The 18,710-nt window shown below is 43.0% G+C and overlaps 1 protein-coding gene across 8 annotated transcripts in view; it reads right to left on the reverse strand.

The window, feature by feature from the left end:
• The window catches only part of CFLAR (CASP8 and FADD like apoptosis regulator), a 45,055-nt gene extending 28,186 nt beyond the window's left edge, over window positions 1-16,869 (reverse strand). The window contains exons 1-2 of one of the 8 annotated variants that reach the window (XM_069485579.1): window positions 15,848-16,036; window positions 13,540-13,638 (exon numbers count right to left, since the gene is read on the reverse strand). The gene's annotated coding sequence lies outside the window, so the exon portion shown is untranslated. The other 7 variants (XM_069485494.1, XM_069485649.1, XM_069486079.1 and 4 more) reach the window with 7 other exon arrangements.
• Between the last annotated feature and the right edge of the window lie 1,841 nt (window positions 16,870-18,710).

An 18,710-nucleotide genomic window follows, 5' to 3' on the forward strand; every position in this document is an offset into this window, starting at 1 on the left:
CGGCCCCAAAAGTAGATATTTTCCCTAATGTATACTTGCTAATAAGTACTGGTGTGGCCATGCCAATACCATGCCCATTCATCCAACCTTCACTTAAATATGGCTATTTGTGAATAACTGGAGAAATGAAATTTCCTAAAATGATTACCCAATGAAAGTGGAAAAACTGGTATTCAGACTACTTTAATTTTTTTCATCTGAAAGATAAATACTAATTTTATGTGTCCTAGCAAGCCAAAATCTATTGTCTACTCACATGGCAATGGTGCTTTAATCTAACCACCAGTTTCTATGAAAAGGAGGTCAAGTTCTTTTTCTACTCTACTCACTAAAAGTCACAATTTGGTCAATAGTTGTTATTGTAAGTTAAACTATAAAATATTTACACACACTGGAAGGAATAAAATAAACAAAAAAAAAAAATCATGAAACACAATAGTAAGAAATATTATACAAATTCACCAGACATATTTGAAAAAGAACCAACAGAACTACTAGAAATGAAATGTTTAATTCCCTATTTTTTAAAAACACTCATCTTTTGTAATTCATAATTACCAACCATGTGACAATGCCACCAAGAGTTAACCAAATTATGTAATCGTTTTAAAAAACATTATCTGCTTGTTTCATTTCCTCCAGCCTTTACACCCATAGCTGCCTTCTGCCAGTCACGCACACTCAGCAAGAGCACTGGCACGCTGTCTTCCCTCTGTGCTAATGGGGTATCATTTGGCAGCAAAATCCAAATTACTCAGTGGTAGCATCTGGCACACTGAGAGAAAATATCAAAAGGAAACTACAGATTGCTGTGCGGAGCGAGGGCCACTCAGATGCAGCAAAATACCAGTGCGTGCATGATGCTGGGGTGGTGCTGGGGCCAGTTAATTGTGGCCAGAGGCAATGAGCACTTGAGAAAGGAGAGTATACAAGGCTAAATCCAAATAATCACCCCCTGTTGAGGTTTCTTTGAAGCCCAGGCCAAGAAATTGACATAAAAATTACTCCCAGACTAGAGAAGCCTATAATGTCTTCATAGACCAACTTAAAACCACCCCATAAGACCCCCTTTCACAACCCAGGGCATATGAGACATCCAGGGAATAACCTGTGCTGGAGGTAAAATCACCATGACAGTAGACAAAACAAGTAGAATTCACATCCTAGGAACCTACATCTGGGAGAGTTTAAAATAGGTATCTTAAAATTACTTCAAGGAGATAAGAGAATTTTCTGCAGTATGATAGGCCAGATCAATGCTACTTAATCAGGGGCAATTTTGCCTCTTAGGGGACGTTTGACAATGTCTGGAGACATATTTGGTAACCATAACCAGGTGGTGCTACTAGTATCTAATGGATAAAGGCCAGCGATGCTGTTAAACATTTAACACTGCACATCCCCCCCAAACAAAGAATTATCCAGCCCAAAATGTTCACAGTGCTGAGGTTAAGAAACCTGTTGCTAGCTAATCTGAGAAAACTCTGGCTTCCATGTACGTAGAGAAGCAAATAAAACATAAAAAACATTTGTTCAAAAACACAGCTGAGATGTAAGAAAGTAAATAAAATTGTAGGGGACCAAAAAGAAAAAAAGAGCTAAAAACCACAGTGGTAGTTGTTTACTATTTACTGTATATAATAGCATCAAAACAGATAACATGGAGGAATGATTCTAACAAGATATGTAAGGGTTTCCTTAATAAAAAAAACCCTATAAATTATTGAAAAAACATTAATAAAGACCTAGATAAATGGAGAGCTATACTTTCTTCATGAATGGAGAGATTCAATATAATAAACATGTAAATTCTCTGAAACAATGATCTATGAATTAAAAGCAAGGGACTTGTCTTACCAGATTGCAATTTATAAACAGTTAAATAGTAATTAAGAAAGAAAAAAAAACCCACAGCAAATATTCTACTTAATGGTAACATGTTAGAAGCATTCCCTTAAAAATCAGGTTTGAGACAAGGATACACAGGACCATCCCCTCTATTCAACATGTATTGAAGGACAGAGCCAGCATAGTAAAACAAGAAAAAGTTTAAAATAGAGTGTAAACACTGGAACCAAAGAAATAGCTATCATTATTCACAGGCAGTAAGATTTTGCACCCAGGAAACCCAAGTATATTGACAGATAAAATGTTAGAATTAAGAGGTTAAAGTTTTGATATATATGATCAATAAGTAAAAGTCAATTACGTTTCTATACATTAGCAACAAACAGGAAGAAAATTTAAATTAATTTTAAAATGAGTTAATACAATAGCATTTCTATACAATAGCAACAAAATCTATGAATGAGGTCCATAGAATCATTCTAACAAAAGTATTTAAGACATTTAAAGAAGAAATTATAAAACTTTATTGAAGACTTCAGTTAAAACAGAGATAACTGAAAAAATGCACTATAATCATAAACAGAAGGTTCCATATCATAAAGATAGCAATTCTCCATTGGATTTATAAATAAAAAATCCAGTGAACTTTGGCAAGCTGGTCTTAAACTTACATGAAAGAGGAAAAGGGCCAAGAATAGCCAATGTAAGCTGTGGTATAGTATGAAATATATTTAGTCTTTGTCCCTGGTACCTATCAAAGAGCTCCTAAAACCCACAGAATTTTCTTGAGTGATATTAGGAGTCCTTTTTGTTATCCATAAATGAGTCTCTTTTGATTACACCTGAGTTCATGCTAATGAGGTGACTTAGGTGGAGCCAGTCACCAGAAGGACCAAGTGATTAGAGGACAGAAGGGTTGGAACTTTCAGCCTCACCTACCAATCTCTAGGAAAGAGTAGGGAGAGGACTGTAGATTAAGCTCTATAAAAACTCTTGAAGAGGGATGTGATGAGCTTCTGAGTTGCTGAGCACATGGAGGTGCTGGGAGGGTGGCTCACCCAGAGAGGGCATGGAAACCCCGTGCTCTATCACCACCCCATAACTTGCCCTGTGCATCTCTTCCATCTGGCTGTTCATCTGTGCCCTTTGTAATATCCTTTATCATAAGCCAGTAAGCATGTTTCCCTGAGTTCTGCAAGCCACCCTAGCAAACCCAAGGAGAGGGTAATTACTGCTGATAGGTAAGAAATGTAGATGACACCTACTACTTGCTATTGGTGTCTAAAGTGTAAAGTCTGATTGTGGCAGTCTTGTAGGACTGAACCCTTAACCTGTGGGATCTGACTCCAACTCCAGGTAGATGGTATCAGAATTGAACTGAATTACGGGATACTCAGTTGGAGTGTCTAAATGAAGAACTGCTTGGTGTGTGGGGTGGGGAAAACACCACACATCTGGTCACAGAAGCTTTCTATGCTATGTTGAGTATAGCAGGAGAGAAACAGTGAGAGAGTGGTTTTCCCCAAAGTTTCAAGAAGTTGCCTTACCAGATATCAAGATCTTTATACAAATTTATGTTAACATGAACACAGGTATGTATAAAAAAAACCCCAATACATAGATGAGAGTTCAGAAATCAAGCCATACACAAATGACAGCAGTCATCCTGTAAATCAACAGGGTAAAGACATTCATGTCCAGAAATGGTGCTGGGACAGCTAGTTACCCCCATATATTTAGGGGTAAACTAGGATCCTTTCCTCACACCATATACAAGTCAATTTCACATGTATTAAAGTCCTAGATATAAAATTTTTAAGAAAAATCTATGAGAATATTACTATACCTTCAGTTACAAAAACATTTAAGACATACAAAGCATTTATTGTGACATGAAAGGAATGTGACTAGATAAGCATACAGAGGGAAAATGACTGAATTTGTAATATTTTACTTCATAAGCTGGGTGACAGTTATACAGACACTAAAATAAATATACTTCATAGCACATTCTCTGATCATAGTACAATAAAATTAGAAAGCAAAAATGGCCAAAAGGAAACCTTACAGGTTTGGAAACTGAAAGATTAGTTTCAGTCTCTTCTGCGTTCAGCCTTTACCAATCGGTTAACAAGTACCGTATAAAAGGAACACAAATGTCAAAGAAAAAAAAAAATAGTGCATGCCATAAGGAACCATCTCATAGCATTTAAAATGGTTTTATTTATTTATTTATTTATTTTTTTTTTTGAGACAGAGTCGCACTCTGTTGCCCGGGGCCTAGAGTGCTGTGGCATCAGCCTAGCTCACAGCAACCTCAAACTCCCGGGCTTAACCAATCCTTCTGCCTTAGCCTCCCAAGTGGCTGGGACTACAGGCCTGTGCCACCACGCCTGGCTAATTTTTTCTATGTATTTTTAGTTGTCCAGATAATTTCTATTTTTTTTTTTTTTTTAGTAGAGACGGGGTCTCGCTTTTGTTCAGGCTGGTCTCTAACTCCTGAGCTCAAACGATCCACCCACCTTGGCCTCCCAGAGTGCTAGGATTACAGGCATGAGCCACCACGCCCGGCCTAAAGTGCTTCTAGAGTTTCCTCGGTGTATGTCTAGACAAACCTTAGAACAAGAAGCCTAAAGGCTTCCCAAAGTTATCCTTAAAAAGAACAGGTCAGATTTTATTTAACATGGTTCAAAAGATAGAGAGGAGCAGGGGGTGGCCATAGAATGAGTTCTTTAGCACCCAGTAAAAAACCCATCAGTTACCAACTGCACCTGCCGGAGCTGCCTGACTCGGTACTCCGTGCACCTCTTCTGAAGAGTCACTTGCCTTCACCTTACTCAGGTGAGATGCAAAGGGGCTATCCACACCCAATTCTTTTTCTTCCCTGCTTTCAAGTACCCGTTCCTCCCGATAGATCAATATTCCATTAGTTTCATTTTACCTCTCACTGTTTTAAGCCTATTGCCTTCCCTAGCCAGATAAAATTAGCATCTGTGTGTGTGTTTCTAGAATTTTAAAGGAAATCCCCTTTTCTTAAGTTCCCCTCACAGGCATATTCTAATTTAGTGACTATGTCTCCCCCTCTTTTCCACACCCACACAAAATCCTCCCCCCCTTGGTACAAACTGTCCCTGATCTTCACAAACAGAGCAACTAAAACCTAAGACCAGATTCAGTTTCATTTCTCTGGTGGAAGCTCTGAGAGCCTTGACAATGACATTTAAAATGCCAAACAAAGTTTATGTGTGTCACCCAGCGGTAATTTCTACAATACTGGTTAATAGAAGAAGCATCAAATTCTGGAAAGAGAGACACTCCAGGCATTTTCGGTAGAAATACATTCAATACTGGTACTTACAAAACTGCTGGAAGGAGTAGAGGAAAGGGCTTTAGGGTGGGCTTCTAGCAAAGATCCCTGGGGTTCCCAGGATGAACTTGCCTCAGTCGGGGCCGGGGGGAACCAGGAGGCAGCCACGGGGGAACTGAGCTCAAAGACCCCCTGCCATAGCAGAGACCCAGCAATGGTGGGGGGCACCCTTACCACATCTGCTTCCAAACGCCCCCATCAGCACCACCACGCTAGCCAACAGAGGAAAGCAGCAAAGTCTTGGCCTCCACCCACTCCTGTTTGCAGATCTTGCCTGAATGCGTCTCACTGGCAGAACTGAATTCACATCCTAGCTGTAAAAGAGGCAAGAAAATGCTGTGTGTAGCCTTCCGCCCTCTAGCAGAGGCGAAATGGGTCCGGAGCAGCAACTGACCCTGGCCACCACAGGACACTCCATGAGGACATTTATTTCTTCTTTGTGGTTAAATCCTCTGTACAGACCCAGTGCCTGACTCATAGTTAGCACTCAGTATTTGTTGAGTAAACAAATGGAGTTACACAAGATGCTACCGGGTAATGACCTCACTCCTTTTCTCTCCAGACCAGACCTGGAGCACACGCTACCACCTCTGTCTGACCAGTCCCCTCAATTCTCTCACCTTTTTGCCTCCTGACTACCAGCCCTGCAACACCTCGGGTGACCAACTGGTCCTGGTTTGCCCAGGACTTTCCAGTTTTAGCACTAAGAGTCCTGAGTCCCAGGAAACCCCTAGCACCCCAGCCTCAGATAGTGAGCCTCCTCCACTCCTCCACCTAGAGTGGTAAGCAGCTCTGAAGGGAGGGAGAAAAGATCACACAACCCTCAAACTGACACCACCACCACCCTGTGGTTCCCGCCCTCAACTGGGCTTCTGCTGCTCGGCAGTTTCATTTACAGAACCGTGGTCAGCTCCTTTTCTACCCCACCCCCCAACCCCTTCAGGGACACCTCCAACCTTCATTGCTTTCTTCCATCCTAACACTGCCCGCTGGCGCCATGTATCAGGGTGAGCTTCTGCCACCTTCCACCTGTCCACTGCCCCAGCCAGCACCTCCTGCCCCTCGGCCTGCCTAGGGCCGACCACCCCACGTGTCCTACTGCCTCCACAGAGCCCCTGCTCTTCCGTCAACCTCTCTCCACCTCCAGAGACTGCGTCCCGCAGCTCGTAAACATGCTCACGTCTCTTCCACCTTAAAGGATAAATAAAACCAAAAACCCCTTAAACCTGAGGTCCCTTAGACCAACCAGCCTTTCACATGAAGTTGGGACTTTGTGAAGGAACAGTCTTCACTCAGTGCTTCAATTTCTTCAACTCCACTCTGCTGCTCAACATGCCCCCCAACCCACCATCCTTTACATTGTGACACTCAGTGCTGAGCCACAGTGGATTTGAGGCACAGGAAAAATCAGTGATACTGACGCTGTCTTTAGGTAAAATTTTGATATTCTGTTCATCATAGCTTTTTGGCATTTATGTCAATTTTTGAAAATACTGCATTAAGATATTATTTATCTTGATTACTGAGTTTGTGAGCATCCCCCTAAATGTTGTGCCAGAAGTGAGTGCCTTCCTCACCTCACCCTAGTATCCCAGCCCTGAGGACACTGCTCTTGCTGAGAGCTTGGTGATTTCCTAGCTGCCACATCCAAGGGTACTTAGAAGTCCTCTTTCATCTGAGCGCTCTGCCCCATCTGATGCTGCTAATTAATCCCTTCTTGAAATTCTTCTCCCTTGACTGACCTTACACCACTGTCTTCTACCCAGTCCCTCTCTAACTTTCTCCCTTCCCTCACACCCTCTTCTTGCACCTGCCCCTTCCATGCTGGTGTCTTTAGCATCCATCCCTCACCCAGACTCATTCCCCTGGCCTTTCTGTCCCCCGCCTCTGACCTCACCCTCTCCAAATCTATCTCCTATCAGAATGAATTTTCTGAAGTTCATGTTTGAACCGAGTCACTTTCCTAATTCAAACTGTTCAGTGGTTCCCCATCTCCCATTGCACATTCCAATTTTCTTTGCATTCAAGGCCCCGCACGGTCTGGTGCCTGCCCTTATCTCCCATTAATACATCAAACCAAACCTCAGCAAAGGAGTTCTTTCCCATGCCCTTGTGCCTGTGCCCGGATCGCACTCTTCTACTTACCTGCCTAGCAAAACCCTTCTTGGCTTTCAGAACCAGTTGAAGCATCTCCTACTATACAAAGCATTCCTGGGAAGAGCCCACACTGATCGGGTCAGTAACTCCTTCGTACCACAATGATACTATTAATACATACAAACCTCTATTAAAGCACTTAACATACCTCTTTAGTAGCCAGCACTTGCTGTAAGAGGTGACAGTAAAGTATGGTTAATGTTAGCCTTCTCAACCTTTCTCACAGAACATCAACATTGCCTCCAAACTATCTGGTATACAAAGCACACAGTTTCTGTAATCAGTAACATAGCAACCAGCATGACTGGTTAAGCTATCCAAAGACATATTTAACATTCCATTCTTTGTACTGCTTCCTGAGCTGAAGCAAGGTCATGATGTGTCATGAAAGCAAGATCATGTATCACAAGCCACAGTGTGAAAGCAAACGTAATTTCTGAGCAACCCCACGAAACTGGACAGCCTGTCTTGCCAGCTGCAGAAAGCAGCATGCAAACCTGGAACTTGCAGGTGTCTGGGAAGGCCAAGTGGAGATATGAACATGAAGTACTTGAAAGGGTCACTCAGAAGTTTCTAAAAAGATAAAGAAGAGGTTGCACAATTCTGGGTAAAATAGAACGTGGCCATGTCACAGAAGTCCTGTGCATTCACTCCCAACAGAACGTAACCCACTTTCCTCCTCCACTGGTGTGCAGAACCTGTGGATGATGGCTGTGTGTAGCAATTCAAGCAGATAATATAATGAACCTACTTTTCCTCCTCCATCTGTAGGCATTTTAAACCTAAGATAGTGCACAAAATGCCATTTTACGCCCCCTTCAAAATATTTAAAATGAGGATGTATAATAATAAATCATCATGTGGTTCCTGATTTCTGTAATGCTGCAGATACATACTCAAACTTAGTCTAGAAGACCATGAACTGAAGCTAACATCTCAATACAACCCAATTTGGGATGTTACTAATCATTATTATTTACCAGTGGCTAAAAACATGCCTTAAAAATTACTTGCCTTCACAAGCAGTGCATTTCAATCATAGCAAACAATACTGCCTGCCAACAGTAGATGATCCCAATTATAAAATGACACAAAATTAGAACGCATATTTTATAAAATTTTTTAATGAGGCTTCTATGGTTTGAATGTGTGCCCTCCAAAATTGAGGTGTTGCCAATGGGATAGGATTAAGAAGCGAGGTCTTTGAGAAGTGATCATGCCATCAGGGCTCTTCTCTCAGGAATGGGAGTAGGAGCCTTTATAAAGGAACTTCTTTGGTTTTTATTTTTTATGGACAAGATACCTTCCCAGTCTCTAGAACTGTGAGAAATAAATTGCTGTTCTTTATAAATTACCCAGTCTGTGGTATTTTGTTATAGCAACACAAAATGGACAAAAACAAAACAGACTTTTCGTGATTCTCAGGGAAGCTCACACAAATCCCAACCTAACATTATCTCCAGTGATCTCCCTGGTTCATAACAGCTGCACATAGGCTGAAGAAAATGAGAGAACGAGTCACAGAATGAGAAAGGATCTAGATCAAAAGATGATAAATCATCAAACTGGATATAGAAACATGGGCAGAGTCACCGGGGCAATAGAGCTAAATCCAGCTGATGTAGTGCCCTGTTCAAGTTAAATTTCGCTGGGGCAAATGTCTCGTACATAGCCCAAGCACTAAGAGTATTACCTGGCTTTGGCCCAACCCATAATCGAACTCTAGACAAATAAATATCTCACTGTTCTCTGGACAGTATTTTTCTGTCCCAGTATCTTTACTCAAGCGTTTGCCTCCACTGGAATGTCCCTTCCTTCCTCTTAGTCTCTGCCAGTTGAAATTCTATCCCATCTTTAAGGTATCTCTTCCATAAGCCTGTCTTGATCCCCAAATCAAGCCATCCTTTCCTGCTTTGTAGCACTGTACTCTCTTCTAGCATTTATCTTAATCTATCCTACAAGAGACTCGGTTGAGTACTGTGATACGTAGAGGTCCATGAGGAGAGACAGGCTCTTACTCATCTTCATTAGGCTGTGGTAGACCCTGGCCAGACCTGCCACGCTCAGCCCGGTCATTATTGCACAGTTGCAGCAGATATGTACATGTGTAATGTCCACTCACCCTTTTGTAACTTACAATGAAGCAAGATGGAGCTGGTGCTTTAGTAAGAGATCATACTTGGAACCTGGTTGTTAGATACAGGAGACAGTGCTTGCGAAAGGAAGCTTTTGCTAGTACATGAGAGAGTGATGCTATTGTTTTAGGGTGACTTACAATGTGATTGAAAGAGGCTGGGCAAGTCCCCATGCAAAACCTCCTGGGAGCTGACAGGACCTCACCTTGAACAGGAAGAATACAATGTCACCAACCAAGCTCACCAAATATCCTCTGGCCCTAGCAAAAAGGACCACCCCCAGTACCTTTTGCTAAAAATGTATCCTTCGCACTTATCAAAATAAACCGTAATTTCTAAGACTCTTAAGATTTATGTGTCAGAGTTTTCATTTTTGCCAAACCCAAACCCAGTCTTCTATGTGTAGTATAGTTCTCCTAGGATGGACTCAAACATGCCTAAAAGTTAAAGTATTTTTTTCCTAAATCGGATAGCCCTCTAACATCCTCAAAATTGCTAATTTCTTGTATGAGATGGTACAAGTTTAATATATAACTACTCTTCTGTGAGTGGTTGCTGTATTCATTCACTTTATGGAGGAAATCATAGGACAATGTGATGCATTTGCTACATTCATTAATTTATTACCAGGCTTCAATTTCCTTGGCAGAAAACTCAGCAACAGGTCAAGCTGCCTGAGTTTAAGGAAGATTTCAAATTTTACTCTTTCAGCAAAGTGTGAGTTCAGAAACCAGATCTCAATTCCAAGTCGTATGAAGAAGGGCTGTGGCTCAGCCTCACTTCTTTTTAGGTTATCTAAATGTCACCTTAATGGTATCTGATGTCACCATTAGAGGAACTGGATGTATATCCTCATGCAAGAGCAGTCAGGAAGACATGCATTCCTACTCCTCAAGTTTTTCATCAAAGGAATAAAAAGTGGCTCAAGAAACAAGCATATCTGTCCAAGAGAATAGCATACTATCAATTATGCCACAATAAAATAAAATATTTAACATTCTCTGAAGCTTATCTAGAGAAAATTAGCTTGAATTAAAAATTCAACCCGGTGGGTATATTTGCTCAGTTTATACAATGAATTCTCCATTGTAACTTAAGGGCCAAGGAGACAGCTCTGTTCAAAATCAGAAATTGCTCTTAAAATTCTTTCTATACAGCATTGTTTTTTCTAATTATAAAAACCACTGCCTGCTTGCTATAGGAAAATCTGGAAAATGGAGAAAAGTAGAGAAGAAAATGAAAATCCATGTTTGCTTCTGTCTTATCACCATCCCTGGTACCTATTTACCTGTTGCCTCGTTTCTGATCCTTGCCTGGTTCCTCTTTCTAGGTTCCTTGACATCCCTGCTGACTACCTAGGTTAAAGGGACAGATTCATTCTACATTTAGGCTGAATGTTAGCCAGAAAGCCAAGGCTGACAATAACTGATATAGATTCTCTGGGGGTACAGCTTTGTGCTCTATATAACTTCCCTGTGCCACCACACATTTTATTAATACCTCCACCAGTGTACTTAGAGCACGGCCTTGTAATTATTTGCCAGATTAAAATCACCCAGCCATGGGTTAAAATAGAACACAAGTCAAGTATAAAATTCGAACACTAGGGGTTTCAATAACATACCATGGCCAAGGTTTTGAGCATAACTTTTGCTGCAGCTTCTATCTTTCCAACTAGAAAGGGAGCTCCAGAAAGAAGAGGGAGATCTGTTTGCTCTCGTTCCATAGCACCAGCAGGTGCTCAGTAAATGCTAAAGGAATTAATTAATTTTTTTCATTCAACTCTGAATCACATTTCAGTCATTGTTGCGGAGAGTCTGTTCACTTACTAAATAGTATTAAAGCAAGAAATTTGTCAAGTGCCTACTCTGTAAAACAAAGCTGCAAGTGAAGTAAAAAATGAAAACAAAAAGCCAGATATATAAGTCAACGGGAAGAGCCAAAAGAAGTTCAAGGAAAAAAAAAATCAAGAATTTCACAAGTAGACAAGGAAGCTTTTGGTTCTCACTTGTAAAGTCAGATGACTGAAGGAAGTCATTACACTGGGAAACATTTTAAACCTTGGAGCAAGTAGCTACAAGAGGATTTTTCAATGATATTGAAAAACTGAGGTATGCAGGTATAGACAGATGATATGGATTAATTTTTCCAATTGAAGAGTTCACTGCAAAAGACACAAATCATCTTGAATATGCAGAGAAAGTGGTATCAAATGGGTAGAGCTTAGTTCTATCATAAGTACTGAATTACCAAAGAATGACAACCCAGTATAAAGAATAAGAGAAAAATTATGTAGAAGTTATCTGTTCAATTTAGCCAAAAACTTAAATGGCCAAATAAAGACAAAGTGGCTAGAAGTGGAGACCGTCAAAAGACTGCAAATATAAAGCTTCGAGAGGTGGCATCGTCTACAGTCCCAGGTACTCAGGAGGCTGAGGTGGGAGGATCACTTGAGCCCAGGAGCTTGTGGTTGCTGTGAGCTAGGCTGATGCCACAGCACTCTAGCCCAAGAGAGAAAGAGAAAATAAAAAAAGAGAGAAAAAAATTAAAATAAATATATAAATATGGATTTATTATCTATATATTTATTATTACATATTTTATATATTTGCTATTAATATTAAATATTTATATAAAAATAAAAAATAAAATAAAAAGAGAAAAAAGGTTCTGATAAAAGGCTTTTAGCTTTTCTTCTTGACTCTGTAAAGTTTGGAGGATACATTTTTTTTTTTTGAGACAGAGTCTCACTCTGTTGCCCGGGCTAGAGTGCCATGGCGTTGTCAGCCTAGCTCACAGCAACCTCAAACTCTTGGGCTCAAGAGATCCTCCTGCCTCAGTCTCCCAAGTAGCTGGGACTACAGACATGCACCACCATGCCTGGCTAATTTTTTCTATATATTTTTAGTTTTCCAGCTAATTTCTTTCTATTTTTAATAGAAACGGGGGGGGGGGTCTCACTTTTGCGCAGGCTGGTCTCGAACTCCTGACCTTGAGCGATCCACCCGCCTCAGCCTCCCAGAGTGCTAGGATTACAGGCGTGAGCCACTGCGCCCGGCCCAGGATATGGTTTTTTATAAACTGAATTGCAAACTTCACTTTGAATCTTTTTTGGAACAAGGCAGGTTGTAAAACACAATTTTAAAAAACGGACCAGCCTTACCTAGAGCGAGACCCCGTCTCTACTAAAAATACAAAAATTAGCCGGGTGTTGTCGTGGCATGTGCCTGTAGTCCTACCTACTCAGGAGAGGATCGCTTGAGCCCAGGAGTTTGAGGCTGCAGTGAGCTATGATAATGCCACTGCACCCTAGCCAGGGCAACAAAACAAGACCCTGTCGAGAAGAAAAGAAGAGAAGAAAAGAGAAAGAAACGAAAGAAAGGAAGAAAAGGATAGAGGAAAGGGAGGGAGAGAGGGAGGAAGGAAAGACTGCATGTGGTTACATGCTGCCTTCTGTCAGGTGTCATTACTGCCCCACCTTGGCCCAAAGGCTTCCTCTTATGTCACCTGGTCGGTGGACCTTGTCTAGACTGCCTTGACTCCAAGTTACCTGTGCATGTAACTTTGCCCGATCTCCCCCAACCATACTGGGTAGTATGGAAACAGGAACCAAGTTTAGATCCATTTCTATGTCCTCAGGAACCAGAACTCAGCCTGTCTGTCCCAAAGAAGCTCAACAAATGTAAGAAGGATTACACTGAATTAAAGGCAAGGAGGCATTTGAGTCCACAAACTAGAGTTTAATTAGCCCTTGGGGCTCTACAAAGAAAAAATAACCAGACTTAAAGGGCGCCCCCATTCCCAAACGGAGTCCATTCCTGGGATTTAAAAGAGCAACAGGGCTCAGAGTGTTGAGGGTGAGTCCCCAGAAGGCTCAAGGAAGAGGCCAAAGGCTGAAAGCGGGAGACTTAATCTTTTTCTGCTGGGATCGGGATCGGGGACAGTGTCCCGACGTCCCCAGAACCCAGACCACACCAGCCCCGGGAAGGGGGTCGGGAGAAGTGGGACGGGCAAGACTCTAGGTCTACTCACGCCCAGGCAGCCGCCAGCTCTTCCCTCTGGATCTCGGACACGCTCAGACCTGACACTGCGGAAAACCGGAGTTGGAAATGCTTCTGACCCGACGAGGAACTGGGGAAGAGAGTCATATGCGTCAAGAAGTGGCTTTCCTGCCAGCGTCCTACAACTTGACTGATGAGGCCCTTCGCGTTTCCTCCACGCAGTCCACAGGCGTGACGCGCCGCCCACACAAGGGGGACAGGCATCCTCCGCCCCGTGTAGTAGACACTCGCACATGGCCAAGCGCGTGTCTCTCCGGGTGGCAGAATTACCCTCGCGTGACCAAAGAGCCTGTGCGGCGCTGAAGGGAGTTAACCTGCGGCCCGCGGGCCAGCAAGACGGAGTGGGCGCCGCCGCAGCGCCCCACCACCACCTAGTAGGAGCGGCGGGGAGACCCCGGACTTCCCGGCGCCAAGCTACTTCCGTTACAGTTTCCTTGAAGCTCCTGGCCAAGGCTCAAAACACTGCCCGTGACCTCTCCCAGCCCCAGTCGCGCCAGACTCCTGGGGCAGCACCTGGCGCCCCTAGCAGACCTGAAGGTGGATTCACCTTGAAACTAGGTTTAAGGGAGCAAGGAACCCAGTGTTCAAGGAAGTGCAATTGTCAGTTACAGAAATGTAAAACCGGATGTCGCTAGACAAAAACATTGTAACCAGTACATTCGACCTAAAAGCTATCAGTAAAACAAGTGTTAACAAAAAAAGAAAAATTCTGTACAGCAAGCAAAGTTCCCTTTCAAACCAGAGTCGTTTTTTTTTTTTAATCTTGGAGTTGACTCAAGTTTTTTGGTCAAGGAAACTTCCTCTAGGGCAACCATCCAAAAGAAAAATATCCAACGTTCTGTTCTTTTTTATCTGAAATCTCTTATATAACGCAGGCCAGAGCCCAGTTTTAGTTCTGTATTATCGCAGTTTGTCCAAGTCCAAATGCTTTACACATGCTTCAGCCCTCATTGCCTCAGAACAAATTTCAAAAATCTTTGAGAGCTTAGTCGTCCCTGAACTTACTCCCTGCCCCCTTGAGTCAAAAACTTATTCCCCAGTGGCCCTTGTCCTATTGCAGCCCACTGTTACCATTAAAAGAAAACGCCCGCCTGTCCAAATCCGGACAGTCAAGCAAACACCTTGAAATCATCTTACATTTTCGCAGTCTTTCTGAAGGGGAGGAAAATAAAAGAGGTTCATTTTAAGGTTTTAAAAAACTTAGTCAAGCATTTCCAACTTTTTCAAGGCAGGCTTTTCTAGCAATTTGCCAAAATATACATACATTAAACAGCTTTGGGAAATAACAACCCTGACCTACTTCACCACCAGGATATTGCAAAAGAGTAAAAATTTCTGCCGGGCCAGCGGCTACTGCTGAGTCAAGGCGCTTGCGTGCACACACACGCACACACACACACACACACACAACTCAGAGTCTACAACAAGAAAAAAAAAAAGCAAGAAAAAAAAAAAAAGCAAAAGTCTACGTTCCCATTAACTTTTCAAAAGGGAAATTGCCAAATCTTTTCAATAGTTCACCCCAGGAGTTGAGCAACTCTCAAGATCGTCTTAAGCAAAGTTTACTCGACGCTGGGGACCCGCCGCCAGAGCTCGCAGTCAGTTTTCTGCCTGTGGGTGCACGGTGGCCCGTGTTAACCAAGGCTGGCTTCCGGGTAGGTCCGGTCCGTCGGGCCGCACCTGGAATCCGGGCAGCCTCGGGCCGCCTTACTGAGAATCCAGGGCAGGGGGCAGGGAGGGGCTGAGAACTGGGGCCAGGGGGTGGAGGCGGGGGCGGGGGTTTCTGCCCAGCCGGGTGCCCGAGGGGGCAAACCGAGATTAGGAAACCACCGGACTGAGTCACCTACCAGAAGGCCCACCTCTCCCCTGGCCCCTTTCCCGCACCCCCGCGTCCCGGAGAAGCGACGAGAGGCGGGACGGGGTTGGGGGGCGCGCGCGCAGGCCCTGCGGCGACACTGATGAGGAAACCCGGCCTCTGGGGTCGGGGTCCGGGCGGGTCTCCCGCGCAGGAGCAACGGGCTCGAGCGCGGGGCACATACCGTCGTCCTGCCTCCTGTGCCGGGGCTCTCCTCCGGCTCGGCTGTCAGCCCTCGCTCCCCTGGACACCCGAAGAGCGCAAACAACTTGGAAACAAAGAAACCGAAAGCCTGGAAGCTGACGTGGTTCCCTGGCAATCACTCTTCGTAGCGCTTCCCTGCCCACTCCCCCTCTGGTGGCCTCGGCTCGGCCGGGACCTATCTCAACTTTCACCCTACAAAAGTCTGATACCCGACACTCACTGTGTTAGGCTCGGAGACCCCACTCTCCAGTCCCCAGGACGACTCGTCTGAGTTGAAATACTCTCCGGCAAGACTGCCAACCCGCTGCTTCCTGCTCAGGGTTTCTGTGACTGCGTAAGCTTTGAACCCAGCGTGGACGTTTAAAGAAGGTCCAGGTGTTATTATGAACACTGCTATGTTTATTACCGATGTGTGGAAAATAAATAGCAAAAGCGAACGTGCTTTCTGTTTTAATCTATTTATTCCTAATTACTTTCTTGTGATTTTTTTTTAAATTGTTTCTTGAAATAATTTTAAACTTACAGGAAAGTTGCAAGAATAATACCAAGAGATTGACTACCAGCAGGACAAGCAAGAAGAGCTTGGGGGACCCACCCAGAGTCCGGTGAAAGTTATATGAAACAACAAACGGCCGTGTAAAAAGCCTTTGTAAATGGTCCAAAGGGCAAACTGCAAAAGAGGAAATCATCTACTCAAAAAAAAAATCTACGAGAAAGAAATGAGCCAGACAACTAAAATTGTATAGAAAAAAAAAAATTAGCTGGACATGGTGGCGCATGCCTGTAGTCCCAGCTACTCGGGAGGCTGAGGCAGGAGGATCGCTTGAGCCCAGGAGTTTGAGGTTGCTGTGAGCTAGGCTGACGCCACGGCACTCACTCTAGCCTGGGCAACAGAGTGAGACTCTGTCTCAAAAAAAAAAAAACAAAACTACGAAAACTCTTCAATCAGAAAGCCAGTCTATGATATTTGCACGGAACTTCCTCCTTCCTCTCAGCTCAGGAAGACAGAGTCTGCTCTCTGAACTGCTGCAACCAAGAACCCTGAGTTCCTCTCCTCACCGCTCCGGTCCGGGGAACCAGATGTCAGCATTTCATATCTTGCTTCTCGCTACGGCTCCTCAGGTGTGGGTGAGAGGTGGAGGAATCCCTTTCTCCTTCCCGGCCCCACTGGTGGAACAGAGGCTCTGCCCTGGGCTGGAATGCTGAGAACCAGGAGGAGACATAAGTTCTCTTTCTCTGTTACTCCCACCCCTTGTTCACCCCCAACCTTTTCTTTTTTTTTTTTTTTAATCTCTCCATCTTCCCAAGATAGTTGTATTCTGGTTTTATTAAATTAATCTTCTGTACTTATACTACTATAGTCACGGCCAAGTTATGTACCAAACTATGATTACTTTTACTTTCGTACGCAACTTTTAGTTTACTCTGGAGTTAATAATTGTCTTGTTTTGTTGGTGTTCTTATTTTTTTTTTTTTTCTTGGAGAGGGTGTCTTGCCACATCCTGGGCTCGGATTCTCCAGCCTCAGCCTCTCTAGTAGCTGGGACTACAGGCGTAGGCCACCGTGCTGGGGTTTTGTTTTGTTGGTTTTCTACATAGTTCAATCCGAAGCTCTTTGTTGGTTTTCCACATCTTATCTCAATTTATTGATATGTAGGTGTATATTGATTTCAGGTTCCTGGAGAAGTCACTTCCAGAGCCATTGTGCTCCAGTTTTGACTGGTTTACTCCTGTACTCAGCTGTCATCCTGGCATCTCTCTTAACCATTAGCCTGACAATTCTCTTTATTTCCTTTTTGTGTGAATCATCTGTATTACAGTCCCCATGTCTTTCTCTTTCTTGGTTTATTCCCTCATTATGGTTCAGTGACATCCCACGGTAGCTTCCTGAGGTTGGGTTAGAGCTTGCAGTCTGCAAATGCCTTTATTACCTTCACTCTGAGCATAGATGTTCTAGGTTGGAAATTAGTTTTCTCCTGAATGTGGAAAGCATTTCCCCCACTGTCTTTTATCTGTCAGTATTGCTATTGAGTTGTCCAAAGTCATTTTGATTCCTATATTTTTATATGTGAGCTTTTCCCCCCACTCTTCCCTCTGAAAGTATGTAGCATCTTTTCTTTGCCCTCAGTATTCTGAAATTTCACAGTACCTTCCTTGCATCTGCAATTTGCATCCACTATGCTGGGCACTCAGAGCTGTCTATCTGGAAACTCATATCTTTCAATTCTAGGATACTTACTTTATTTGGTTGGTGATTTCTCCCTTCTGTTTTCTCTGGGATTTTTTTCTTTCTTCTTATTTTGGATACTGTGCCTTCTGAACTTGTTCTGTATTTTTTTCCCCTGCTTTTCTTTGCTTTTATTTGCCATACTTCTGGGACATTTCCTCTATTTTCCAACCCTTCTATTGAGTTTCTTTTTTTTTTTTAATTTCAAAGTAAGAATTATATTGAAGTTACATCTTCATTGAAAAAATGTTGACTGTTTAAAATTGTAAAATGCAAAAGACATTCAGTAAAGTACACAAAATATAAACACACACGTTAGTGAAGAAGTATAAACCAAACATCAATATAACCACCACCCAAGACATAAAATATAAACATCTCAAAGTGTTCCTGTGTGCCCCTCCCTGATCATAACCCACTTCCTACCTCTAAAGTTAACTACTACCTAACTTTGGAGATAATTGCTTCCTTGACTTTCTTTATAAATTTTACCATTTACGTATACATCTCTAAACAGTATAGTTTTGACTAGTTTTTTTGTTTGTTTGTTTTTTGGTTTTTTTTTTGTTTTTTTTTTTTTGAGATAGAGTCGCTCTGTCACCCCAGCTAGAGTGTAGTGACATCATCATAGCTCAGTGCTATCTCAAACTGCTGGGCTCAAGTGATCCTCCTGCCTCAGCCTCTGGAGTAGCTGGGACTGACTACAGGCCTGCGCCGTCCCCCAGGCTAATTTTTTTCTATTTTTAGTAGAGACGGCTGTTCTCACGCTCCTGAGCTCAAGCAATCCTCCCTCCTTGGTCTCTCAGGATTCTAGTATTACAGGCATGAGCCATGGCACTTGGCCAGTTTTGGCTTTT

The sequence above is a fragment of the Eulemur rufifrons genome, chromosome 1 (genome assembly GCF_041146395.1).
Source record: "Eulemur rufifrons isolate Redbay chromosome 1, OSU_ERuf_1, whole genome shotgun sequence".
Lineage (NCBI taxonomy): Eukaryota > Metazoa > Chordata > Mammalia > Primates > Lemuridae > Eulemur > Eulemur rufifrons.